Source organism: Musca domestica, unplaced genomic scaffold (genome assembly GCF_030504385.1).
Source record: "Musca domestica strain aabys unplaced genomic scaffold, Musca_domestica.polishedcontigs.V.1.1 11, whole genome shotgun sequence".
Lineage (NCBI taxonomy): Eukaryota > Metazoa > Arthropoda > Insecta > Diptera > Muscidae > Musca > Musca domestica.
This window is the reverse complement of record NW_026712133.1, coordinates 8,966,163-8,979,889: the sequence shown is the minus strand read 5'-3', so window position 1 is coordinate 8,979,889 and position 13,727 is coordinate 8,966,163. Positions and strand designations below refer to the sequence as shown.

The following is a 13,727-nucleotide window of genomic DNA, read 5'->3' as shown; positions in this document are numbered from 1 at the left end:
CCATATAATATTTTGAAAATTTTACGCCAGTGTTAGATTTTCCGAAAATGTTTAAAAGTCTACTCTTAATATTACGTAAATGTCCATTGCTATGAACTGAGCTGTTCATGATATTTAGGAACCCATGATGTCGCCATTGATGCACCAAATAGAACTTAATAAAAGAGAGCGTAGTCGCAAAGTTATGCCTACTAGTTTAGTGAAGTTTTAGCAATGGTAGAATTGAACAGAAAGTTCCTCAATTCCAGGATAACAAGACGATATGTATCCTCGGGAACTACATATGGAAGGCATATACAAAGAGTAATATAAACAAGTAAAAAAGAATCAGTCAGTTTAGCCGACAGATGTATACCCTTAGCAAATGTTCGATTATTTAAACATATTTTGACTCCTGTTATGATCATTCAAATGGAGTAGGTTCCGAAGGCACGGCCCAAAATTGTCAAGTTCGTATCGGACTTAAATAAATATGATATAAATATTGCGACGTGACAGGTTTGGAATATGTTGGTTACTCTCTTCAATTTATATGAGATAAGTGATAATTTTTAGAAAATGTTTAAATGTGCGTTAGGTACCAGGTCTTGATCATCTAAAACAGATAAAAATATAACAATGGGCAAAGTTACAAGCAAATCTAACATTTAGATCCGATTTTATGCGAAATCATAAATTCAATATTCATCTCAGGTTTCTGGCTGAGAGAAATATTTAGATATATCGAGTTGTAACGAATGACAGACAAAAATATTGAACATTTTGACCTTTTGTGGGTGAGGTACCAGAAGGGATTCACAGATATATATATCATCTTCAGAACAGATGTTAGCTTGTGTTAGCAAAAATGCATGTATATGAAATTCGAAGAGTTGGATGCTTATTCTGCTTACTTTGACCGTTTTGTTTTTGAAAATCTTGAACCCTTTGTGGGGGAGGTACCAGAAGAAATTGTTAGATCGCTACCATCTTTATAACAGATCATGTGTTGATGGAAATATTTAGATGTACCATGTCTGAATGGAATCGGATGTTAATTTGGCTTTTTATAAGCTTCATAAATATTCAAGATTTTGACCTTTTGTGGGGGAGGTACCAGAAGGAGTGGTCCGATACATTCCATCTTCGCATATGATCTAGTGTTGAATACATACATTCCATTATTTCTACTAACACTAGATCATATGCGAAGATGGAATGTATCGGACCACTCCTTTTGGTTTGAAGATAATCTGACTCTTACATCACTTTTTATAACAAATAAAATTATTCAAAATATTGACTCTTTGTGTGAGAGGTACTTGATGAAGTGGACCTTTATTGTCCACTTTCTCACCTGACCAAATATTAGGATTTGTAAAGTTGGAGGAATATCATATATAATACAATAATAATACACCATAGTAAAAGAAAACTTCAAAATTATTTACATTCCCATAAATTTGCCTACAAGTTTTATTAGTATTGTGATAGCGGGAATGTTTTTCTATTAACAAATGACAAACATGACATAAGTACTAGATGCACATTGCACAGTGTGGAACAGAACTTATGTACATACATCCACACACATGGTCATCTAAGGTCTCTCATTCTTGCACTTACAACAGCACACATGGTGCAGCTTCTGCCACGGCTATTTGGACTTGCATTGTCATTGACATTACGCTACGAACACCGATATTAGATGCGTCGTTGATCGGCATATTGTCATTGACATTACGCTACGAACACCGATATTAGATGCGTCGTTGATCGGCCACCGATCTCAGGGTTGCTTAATTAAAACTGGAGCAACAACACATCTACGGCTGTCGTCGTCGCAGTAGTCTACAAGCAGGATGCAATAACTAATTTCAAATTCTGCTGCAATCTACAACAAGTTTGTTACCGGGAAATCAATCGAACTATTTTGTTCTGGTTTCTTGTTTCTCTCTTTTGGCAGAGGCTTTCGACCTGCCATCCATCCATTCATTCCGACTCGAATATCCAGTTCATCATCGGCTACGGCTATACGATGTCGCAGCCTAGCTAAAGTGCCTCTAGAAATGTTAAAAGTCATTGGATTACCAACACATGCACACAAACACGCCCATGTCATCCAGATAGCACCGCCAACTCGAGCGATTTTTGCTTTACTTCTAGAGCAACGACGAAACATCGATTGAAAGACTAGCTGACATTCATAGTCCAAACGTTGTACAGATGTATGTATGTATGTGTGTGTATTATAAAAACGACCAAGCCACACAAATCAAATCAGTTCACTTCAGGTTTTATTTTCTCCTACTCGTGCCTCTGGCTGCAATGTCAGTTTTTTCTCTTACTTTCGAAACATTCATGCTTTGGCCGATGTACTGGTCCAACCAGCTAAATGATCGAATGACTCGTGGCTCTTACAAGCGTGGAGCGATCAAGGATGGTGGTGAATAGGTTTGACACGTCAAATGCCAAACGTCCATGTAGGCGTTGTGCATGGAGCGCAGGCCCTGAAGTCCAACAGATAACATTTGAAGTGGAGCATTCCGCTGTTTTTCAGTTAAGTAACGGTCACCAATGAAAGTGGCCAAGTGAGTTTGGTCGCGCACTACTCTCCTCCTCAATCCCTTGGCATGTTCCTGTTTGGCAAGACTTAAGCAGAAGCAGAGCCTCCAGTGACCCTTTCCCAAAACTTTATAAGTGAGAAAATTCTGGCCGGAATTGTCCACCTTCGTATGGGATCTAACAGCTCTATCTGACGGAATGTCTTTTTATATATGTGTGGTCAATTTTGTTATCCGTTTGTATTTCCGTGTGTGTGTGTGTGTCAAAATTGGCATTTCGATAGGATTCGTGGTATTTACCATTACACACTGACATATGTTTTTATATCCTTACTTTCATTGTTATTTTCTTGCTAATTTACTGAAAGCGTGTCTGTCCGTCTGTGGAAATCACTCTAGCTTCCGAACGAATTAAAGTAGGTTGATAAAATTTTACCCAAAGTTGCTTGGATTTTTTTGGTATTGGAAATTGTATAAAGCCCATTCCCACGTTTGGTATAACCACCATGCAACCGTACCGCCAAGATCGAGGTGTTTTGGGTACTTGAAAAGAATTCTTCTAATAAGTCCAGGTTTTAGTTCCCATGTAATATTCAATTTTTTTAACGGAATTGTTACAAATTTAGTATTTGGAATTCGTAATGAGTAGCACCTCCTATGACAGAAAATTGCCTATATGACTTCCTATATCCCACCGATAGGTAACTGTACCTACCTCCCACTGATATCTGGTGACCTCTTTGCAAATGAAGTATTTTTACCTGTTATAATTTTGGCCACACTTGCAAATGAACAACGCATGCAATTCGTTGAATTTGCGTGCTCTGTTATGAAAGTTCATTGTGCGATTCGTCCATTTTATGGTCAGCAGAATTGTTGAAGCAAAATCCAGAAGCAGTGCAATGCATCCAGAAACCAATAAAAAAAAATCTTAAAGTCGGGCGGGCCGACACCAATTTACATATTTAGTAGAGCTTTGCATAACAAATAAAAGTTTTTATGGGTAATTTGTGAAAATTAAATCATACCAACTATGATTGTAATCATAATTTGAAGTCCAAAGGAACTAATATATGAGAGGAGTATCCTCCCCTGAATCGATTTCTACTAAATTCGCCGAGGCATTTGTGCCTTTTCAATTCGGGCTTGTACAACGTATTGGTGCACAATTAACTTGAAATCGGATAAAGATATGGGAGCTATATCCAAATCTGAACCGATCTCGATAAAAATTGGCAAAAGACTTTTCCGAATATCGTTGTTACGGAGTGCATATTACGGCTGTGGAAATATAACAAATCCTATGAGCTATGGCTATATCTGTTTCTAATATTACACGTTTGGTGCAAAATAAAAGGCAAATCGGATGAACATATATATGGGACCTATACTCAAATCTGAACCGATAATCAAAATTTATCAAAAGTATTTCGGAGCTGTATTTGATATATTTTCCCAAATACAAATTGTTACAGAGTGCATATTACGACTGCTATAGCTATATCCGAACAGATTTCGAACAAATTGGCCATACTTATTTTCAAGCGTAATTTGGTCGTATGTGCACAATTCCATACTATTTGGGCTGATACTACACGTTTGGTACACAATAAAAAGCAAACATGGACAGACCGACGGTCAGACGGACGGACATGCTTAATGAACGTGATTCTATGTAGATAATGAAAATGAACTATGGTTCTATCCCGTTTCCTTTTGCCTGTTACAAACAAATGAACAAAGACATTATACCCTGACCACCCTGGTGTAGGATATAAAAATCACAGTTTTTTGCGGTCTATGGACAGATGGCATCAGTGGACCGTACTTCTTCAAAGATGCTGCGAATTGTAACGATGATATCCAACTGTTTGGGCCAAAATACAAGAGCTTCAATTACATAACATGTTGTTTCAACAAGACGGTGCCACAAAAATGGACTAATTGAGATAAGAGTTTGGCGAACATTTTATTTCAGGGGACCAGTCAATTCGTCGCCTATGTCGTGACGGCTGAATCATTTATAGATTTCATGAATTTTTAAAATTTTATGTGTTTTCAACAACTCGGTAAAATCATCCTTTATAACTTTTTGTGCAATAATCATGTGAATGCAGAACGTCGAATTTCAATCTATAACTTAAAATTCGTTTTTCACGTAACTCAATTTTGTGAGATGGGCCACTCTTTGAGTAAATAAGCGATATGATCTTTACTTTATACCCAGAAAAGATTTGGAAGCCGTATGACCCGAACGACCTTCTGCATTACCAGTAAGGTGAAAATATAAACAATAAAACATATTTTTTTCTGGGTATAAAATATATATCCTTCATATAAAAGATTTACGTTTGGTATCAATATTGGAAAAATAAAATCTGAAGAAATTGTTAACTCAACTCTTCGCTTTTAACAAGGTGTATAAATTTTGACCAAGAAGGTTGTTCAGAAATATTTAGATTTGCGAATTAATAGAAAGTCAGTCATGATGATTTCAAATCTACATCCTTTGTTTTCTTTCCCTTTTCGAGAGAGAGAGATAGAAAGAGGGAGAGAGAGAGGGAGTTACGAACAATCCATGTCCTTAGGAAGCCAATTTTGGGAAACATTTTTAATAATTCTGTCAAGTTGTATAAAAAACTTCGAACCCGGACATAGATATCCAGTCGCCTCCAACTAAACCAGTCTGCTTAGACGTTGCATAAATTCCTGGCCAAATGACCAGTGCCAAGATGTGGCAGCATCTTCTAATTAAGCCATTGGTGCTCTGTTGACATTTCACTGAGAAGGTGTCAGATGTTGTCGGAATGCAAATGAAGACATTAATGGGCCCATAAACTCTTGGGATTTATTTCGAAGTACAGCGAATTGCTTTACTTTGCTGTGCATTCGGGGACAGAATTTGGCGAAAAGAAACCCAACCTGTTTGCATGTGAGCACTTATCTGAGCCGGTGTGTGTTTTTGTGTGTGCAAGTGTCATTCCACGCGCATGGCGAGAAATGTGAAATGTGATCAGGTTCATACTCAAACTCGTATTGTGGAGCGTATGCTCGAAGCTGGCTGTTTGATATTTAGACATAAAAATTCTAGACACAAACGATTCTCAATAATGTTTATGACAACCCAGCTCAGGTGAACAGGCCCGAATGCAAATTTATCCAAATGCACAAACCAGCTTCGAGTGGTGCCGCAGAGGCGTGGGGGCGATGTGCCGGCACACATGTGTCGAAGTGTCAATAAAAGTGTTGTCACTACTATTGCTCTGGCCCGACTAAAATCTTATGCTTATCGCAGTCTCGGTCCGTTACCTATGAGCTGTTTGTTGCTAACGCCAACTCTCATCCCTCCCCATTCGCATTTGGAATCTGACCTGTACAGGAAATTCAATGCCAATGATCACAATGCTGTGTTCTGTGTTTGCAATTTTGTTTGCTTCTTCTTTAATGATCAGATTAAACACTCCCTTTCGAATTTTAACCGGTTTACCGGATATAAAGTATGAGGAGAATCATTTGTTTAGTTTAAGCATACAATAAAAATAATTGTCATTAAGTCAAACTCACGCTATCTAATTAGTCCAAAAATATCAAAAAGTTTTTATTCCATTTCATCGGAGACAACCCAAAGCATATTTAATTGAACATCATGGATTTGAAATTCAACCACATTGCATTTGAAGATATCCCTCCTAGCCATTTTTCCAGGCGAACAAGCTGAAGTTTTATATTGTTATATTAATCTAAAATAAGTGATTGAAATGATATATATATATATATATATATATTCGCATAATTTGAGTAACCTTTGGAATTACTATTTAGATTTCGCTCAAACTTTTGTTACGTATCGAAATAATGGCAGTGGGGCCACCTATATAATACAAATGGAACATTTCAGATCCACATTGATACAAAGTTTTCCAAATTTTCGATTTAATACATATTTCTGCTTCTCCTGTTACAAAAAAAAACAAGATAAGCAAAAGGGCCGAACTTTGAATACCCTCCACCGTTTGAAACGAATTTGGAAATTTTCAAAAAATAAAGAATCCGTTAAAAACTCTGTTAGAATCTTAAAAATACAGAATATTGGAAGTTGCCGGGATCCGAAGACGTGGACCCGCCTAAGCAATTTTTTATCACAGGCTCTAGTACCCGTTACGATCTACAAGTAGGGAATTTGAAACAATTGTGGTGACCTGCATAGCCAATTTACTGTGACAGGCTGTAGTACCCATTACGAACTTCAAATACGAAATTTGAAATAATTCCGGTAAATAATGTCGCTAAAATCCGCAGAATACCGAATATAGGGAAGTACCGTTACATGGGGGCTATACGAAGACCTAGACCTGCAAAGACAAGGGAGGTAGGGACTATAGCTAAAAGTTGACCAACATAGCCAATTTTCAATAGTAACATTTTATCAGCCTACTTCAATTTCGTTCGGAAGCTAGACTGAAATATACCTAAAATTGGACCAATATAGCCAATTTTCAATACCAGACTGATTTCGGACGGACAATATTAAATCGACTAAGAATTTTATGCTGATCATGAATATATATACTCTATGGGGTCTACGACGAATACTTAGGGATGTTACAAACTTGGGGATGTTCAAGGTGGTGTGTATAAAAAATAATCCTTCCAATACTTCTCACACCAGTAGGCAAATTTATAGAAGAGAATGTTAAAATCAGACACATTAGAAGGAGGGTATATTAAATTTGGCATTTCGTTGGTAACACCTCTCAATATTCGTCGTAGACCCCACGATATAGGCCAAAATATTTTAACGTAAAGCTCTGAAAGTTGGCACAATAGTTTTTACGGTATCTAGGTTGGATTTATATGAAAATGAAGGTGTTCGTATAGCCCCCATATAACGGTACCTTCCGATATTCGATATTTTCATGAGTTTAGACACATTTTCCCACGGTTCTACCTCCGGTGGCAGAACATTGTCTGTTATAGTCCACGGTCTACATAAAGCGGTATGATTCTAGCCACATTTTCAACGGCTTTGTTTCAAAATTTGGTATTTAAGACTCACAATAAATAACAGCCCTTGTTTTGACAATGTTGAAATGTTGAAACTGCATACTTACTGGTATTTGCAGTTTAAGGTGCAACACGTTTGAATCCAGAAACTTTTATTTAAACATGTTTTCTCTAGCTAATGGTTAAGGGTATTGAAAGTGCGGCCTGGACCCAGGCGTTAATATTCAATCACTATCAAGTTACCCCTTCATGTGCCCCCTTTCCAATGACAAACTATCGACCAATTCACCCTTACACAAACTTTTTTAAATAAAAGGTTCTCTTTTAACAAAATTCAAGCTAAGCCAGAGACAGGCCCACTAAAACTGAAACACTCTTCGAGCGAACAAAGGTTATAGTGGCGTCGGCTTGGCTTAGAATATTGAAATTTACCTGGCGAGCTAACTTAAGAAGCTCATTTATGGATTAAAATCGCAAAAGCAACAAATAATGCTACCACCGACCGAACTCCAACAGGGCAATCATGTTAATAAACTTCAGAGAAAAAAAGGCAAATGGCAAATGCGAACCGGCCAAAGAGACAGCCAACAACAAGCCAACTAACTGGCAAGCTATCCAGCCACGGAGGCAGGAAAATGAAATGCCTTGAAGCTAAAAGTCAACCGAAAGTCAAATGCCAAGCTGAACTTTACGTTAAAGCCATGGTATGACGGTGTTGTCAGGTCGCTGGAACAAAGTGGAGGCAGTGGTGGTGGTAGTGGTGTTTTTAGTGCTGGAATATGCAGGACCGGTTGATGTTTTCGTTTGGGTCGTTCTTTCATTCGACCGTCGGTCGATGTTAATGCATCTCCCTGGGTTCTAGTTGTTGTGTTCGTGAAGAACAACATGCCATTATTGCTGTCGTTTCCTTCCTCTGGCAGTGCTGCACAATCACAAGATAAATATTCGAGTGTGTGTGAGTCTGTTACCGTTCCTCTTCCCAAAGTTCCTACACAGGTCCAAGTACACTAAAGAAATCAATAAGATCACTGGAAGCACTAGCATCATGGCACAAGCACCAACATCATCTACCTCGTCCTCGTACAGATCAGCAGCAGCAAACAATAAAAACAAGCAGGCATCCGAAGCAGTAGCTGAAGAATAACCGAATGAAAACAACAATATTACTTATTAAGTGGTACACCACCGGCATTTGAAGCACCAGGAACTGGTAACCGGCAACTGCTACAGCCAAAGTACCACCAACCTCAGAAGCAAAAGTGGTCTCCATTAACATTAACACAACCCCTGATGAATATTCTGCAACCGTCAGGAAGCCGTTCGGTGAATGCCTTCACCATTATCCAGTGGAGGCTATGTGGCAACATAGCCGCCCACTGTTGATATTATCGGAGCCCAAAGAGTAGCACCGAACAATGTGACCTGTTGCAATTGTTGTCTTCTATTTGCTGCTGTACAGCTTCAAACCGAATACCGGGAGTACAAAAGTCCGTCCGCCATCCATATTCACACACACATACAAACACTCATTACATGTTGCACGTTGTGCGCTTGTGCCCAACATCACCGGCCACACAATCTAAAATTGTATCTTTGGCGTCTAGCCCAAAGCAATTTCATTCTTAATGCTGGCAGTTATGAGCAACCACGGAACAGAGGCAACTAACGAAAAAAAAACTTCAAATCCGAACAAAAGGAAAAACACTAGCCAACTTCCTTCTATCATATGAAAATGGATAAGAAGTGCGTCTTGGATTTGCCGATGACAGAACTAAATATTCAAAATAAAGTACTAGTATGACGAATTAAAAGCATTTATCCTAGAATGGGGTTCGAAATTAATTTTAACTAGGTACCATTCCAACAAACAAGCAAACAAACTCATTTAATATAATTATATTCAATAATTACAGCCGCAGACCTTGGAAAATTCCGGATCGAATTTAATTTTCATTACCCACAATGTATAAATAGTATATACAAACAAGTAAAAACCTGTAAGATCGGCCGGGCTGAACTTTAAACTTTGAATACCCTCAACCATTTGGAATGAATTTGGAAATTTTCAATAAAATAAAATACCTTAAAAAATTCTGCTAAAATCTTAAAAATACCAAATGTAGCCTTTATATTCGACGACGACGTGGACCTGCATAGTCATAAGCCATTACAATATTCAAAATCCCCCATTATATTGGGAATATACCAAAACGTTGACCTGCGTCCATAGACGGGCAGACGGACAGACGGAAATTGCTAAATCGACAAAGAATTTTATGCTGATCAAGAATATATATCCTTTTTTGGGTCTGAAATGTATATTTCGAGGTGTTACAAACGAAATGACAAACTTAATATACCCTCCATACTATGGTGGAGGGTTCAAAAATTGGATGTCGAATTAGCGATGTTGGTCCGTCCGCCTGTGGAAATCACTCAAGATTCCTAACAATGAAGTTGTTTTTTTTTTTAATTGTTTTGAAAATGGGCCATATAGGTCCACGTTTTGGTATAATCCCCTTATCACTGTACCGATAGATTCAAGGTTTGTTTAATGTTTTAGTTTACGTTCCCAGTATTTAAAAAACATTCTCGCATAGAACTGTCAATATAGGTCTGGAGGTCTGAGGTCCCCATATAATTGTACCTCCAGATATTCGGTTTTTTTATGATTTTGTCACACTTTTCACCGGAAATGTTTTGAATTTGGAATTAGAAGTTCCTAATGGGTACTACAGCCTACAACAACAAGTTTCTCATGCAGGTCCACGTCTTTGTATAGACCTCACGGTAACCCCCAATATTCAGATTTTTAATGTTTTTGTTTCAACTTTCGGATTTGAGTAGCAAAAATTTCCTATGCTGTTTAACGTCTTCTTATAGGCCCCCAATATACCGGCAACTCCGTATATTCGGTATTTTTATGACAACAGATTTCAACAGATTTTTTTTTTTTTTTTGTTTTGAAAATCTGAAATTTTGCAATTTTCTTCCAAATGGTGGAGGGTGTTCAAAATACGGCCCGGCGGAACTTACTGAATTTTTACTTGATCATCTTTAATTTTTATGTAAGAATGATAGCTTTCAAAGAAACTGGTTTATGAGCTGGTTTATTTTGTACAATAATCCTTCCTGAAACACACACATCGAAACTAGACAGCTAGAAATACAACCAAACATGTTTATTTTATAATATGTCCATTAATGCATTGACCCATAATTGTATTGATCCTGTGGCATTTTTCAGGGGTGCCGTCTAAAAAACTCGAAAATTCAAAAAAAAAACTATGTTTTGTGGAAAATTAACAAAAGTGCAAGAGTGGAACAAACTATTTTCTTGTTTTCAAGAAACTTTCTATAACTTTTTTATAACAACAGATACGCGACCAAAATTGTAGGCATGTTTCATATATACCTAATAAAACAAGTCATGGAGACCCGATCTGCTAAATATCACCCAACAAAGTGTTCCATTGCCAAATAATGGGGAGTTCGTATAATATAGGTAATCAGACACGACTTTATTTCTCTTTTGGGAGGTTTGTTGCAACTTTATGTTCTTTACAACACACAATTGAAGATTTTTCGTTTCATTTTTCCTGCTAGACATTGCCATTGTTTAATAACACGCAAATATAGTTGGTGCGTGCGTACTTAAACACAGCCTCATTAAAATATCTTCGTTTGCATATTAAATGTTAGACAGTCCGCGAATTGCTCTTGCCACCGGCATCCATTTATTGGCCAAATATCTTCAACAAGTATTTATTACCATATTCGGTCTTGAAGTTCTTGTGGCGGATAATCGTAGTAAAATTTCTCTTATTTTCATCGAAAGTCTATTGCGGTTGCCATTTTTTCCATTTTCAGCCAACGACACTGTCAATTATAGCCAAAACAAAAGCTAGTAGCTTTAAAACCAGATCACCGCTATTTCCCTGATTTCCTCCTTTGGTTGCAACGGCTGCGGCTGCCGCTGTGGTTGCCTTCCATCGTTGGTTGGGTTGCATCCCCATTTCCATCGAGAATGAAAATTACTCGTTTAATGTTCTTCAAACATGATTTTTTTTAAGATTTAGGCTTGAATAAAATAGTTGCGCGCGTGCTCTCTGCGCCTTAGAAGTTGCGGCGATGGACGAGACCGGTTGTGGCATATTGTGAAGAGCACGCGATCAAAATCAAACGCTATGAACGAAGCAAAAACATCTATGGCATAGCAACATGCCACAGCTAGCATATACACACATGCTTATACTTACGAACAATTACTAAGTTGAATGTGTATTAGGGTGGATAATGTAGTTAAAATTATGTTTAATTTAGGTGGCTCGATTTGACCATTTCGTTATGCCCATACATATATTAAATAGGCCAAAACATTTCAAATCGAGTACTCATATTGGGTATTTCGGATTTGCATTGGGTATCTGGACTCAGTTTAAAGCACCTAGTACCGGGACGGCATTATTTGAGACACAAAGTCAAACACAAAAGTCGACTTTTAGACTATGCGATTTTTGTCCACAACAAAACGTCGAATTTTCAGTCTTTCACTTTGGTCCAATCTGATAAAAAAAAACTATTTTGACTGTCTTAAATTAAATTTTTAAATTTTTTGATATTTTCTTCTGCCAGCAGACAGATCGTTTTCTTAAGAGCATTATTAAAAGAAAAATTAAAAAAAAATGGAAATTAACAGTCGACCGAAAATGTGTTATGTTCAGATGGACACCAGGTTACTAGAAGCTTGAGAGGACAAAGCATTAAAATTGTAATGAGCATGAAAACCGACTTCTCAACTGGTAATGTTTGACTGGACTATTTAAGGCTTGTCTGTTATTTACGCTCCATTTGCATGGCTTTATTATGAATAAGAATTTAGATTTTTGTAGCGACGAAAATCTCGTCGCGACAAGTTCTGACAGTCCTTCAAATTTCTAAAATTATTTAGACTGCGTTTAAATATCGGGACATCAACTCCGACAAATGTGGGAAAAGTTATCAACACGTTATGCAAACAATCCTCCTTCGTTTCGTGAGCTATACTGAACCCATTTGAGATGATTGTACACGTATTTTACATGGCAGCCAACTTCTTAATTATAGCCTAAATCCGAATGTTAAAAAGACAGTTTTCAAAATAATGTTACAAGGTCAACTCCAAGCTACTTAGCTTTCCATGATTTTATATTGCTCTTCAAATATATGTTTTTCGATCACGAACTCAGAATATGAAAGTCTGAAATTATAACAGCTGCCATTTTCAAGTAGCCACCTTAACGTTTTACCAACACACAAAATTTGTTTCATCGTTCGTATAGTCAATACAGTATTGAAGCAATGTAGTTCGTTCGTCTGTAGTTAGTAAAACAACAAATGAATGCATGAACATAGCAAGCAACAGGTAGGCACATAGGTGGGCAAGCAGGCAGGCAGGCAGGCAATATGCGCTCCAGTGTACACATCCTCAGATCAAAGTAATCGTTGAGTGCAATTTAACAAGTTCAGGCCTTCTTCTAAGTGGCCGTGAAAGTTAGACATGCACTTCCATCAAACGGCATTCACAAAACGAAAAAAAAAACACACACAATGAGTGACCAATCTAAACACCTTGGCAACCGACCCAACCACAAGGCAAAGCACATTGGGCCCGCCAACCCCACCAATATTTCATATGTAATTCGACATAAAACCGACTGTTTGTATGTCTGTTGAATTCACGATACAGCCCACAATATTTGACGTATTTGGCACAACAATTTTTATTGTTTCTAGGGTGGTTGGTATTAAAAATGAGATATATCAGTTCAAGTTGTGGTATAGCCGATATATAACGGTACCTTCCAATATTCGGTATTTTGATGATTTTTGCCACATTTTTCCACGTATTTGTGTAAAAATTGACATTTGTAGTTCGTAATGGGTACTAGCTTTGGCGGAACATGGTGTGTATAGCCCCCATATAACGGTACCTCCCCATAGTCGGTGTTTTGATGATTTTGAACATATTTCTCCCTCGAATTGTTTAAAATTTGGTATTTAAGAAGGCAATACTTGAAGTATAAAATAGTCTATCGAAGTTCCCGTTTTGGTATGGTCCCCGTACAACGGCCTCACCCACTTTATGCTTCTTAGAAAAGTTTAACAACATTATCCAAACGATCTTACTGGTATTTTTAA

The 13,727-nt window shown here is 37.5% G+C and overlaps 1 protein-coding gene across 7 annotated transcripts in view; it reads left to right on the top strand.

Annotated features, from left to right (window-relative positions):
• The window catches only part of LOC101894759 (homeobox protein 5), a 99,513-nt gene that overhangs the window by 81,339 nt on the left and 4,447 nt on the right, over nucleotides 1–13,727 (top strand). The gene's annotated exons all lie outside the window — the stretch shown is intronic.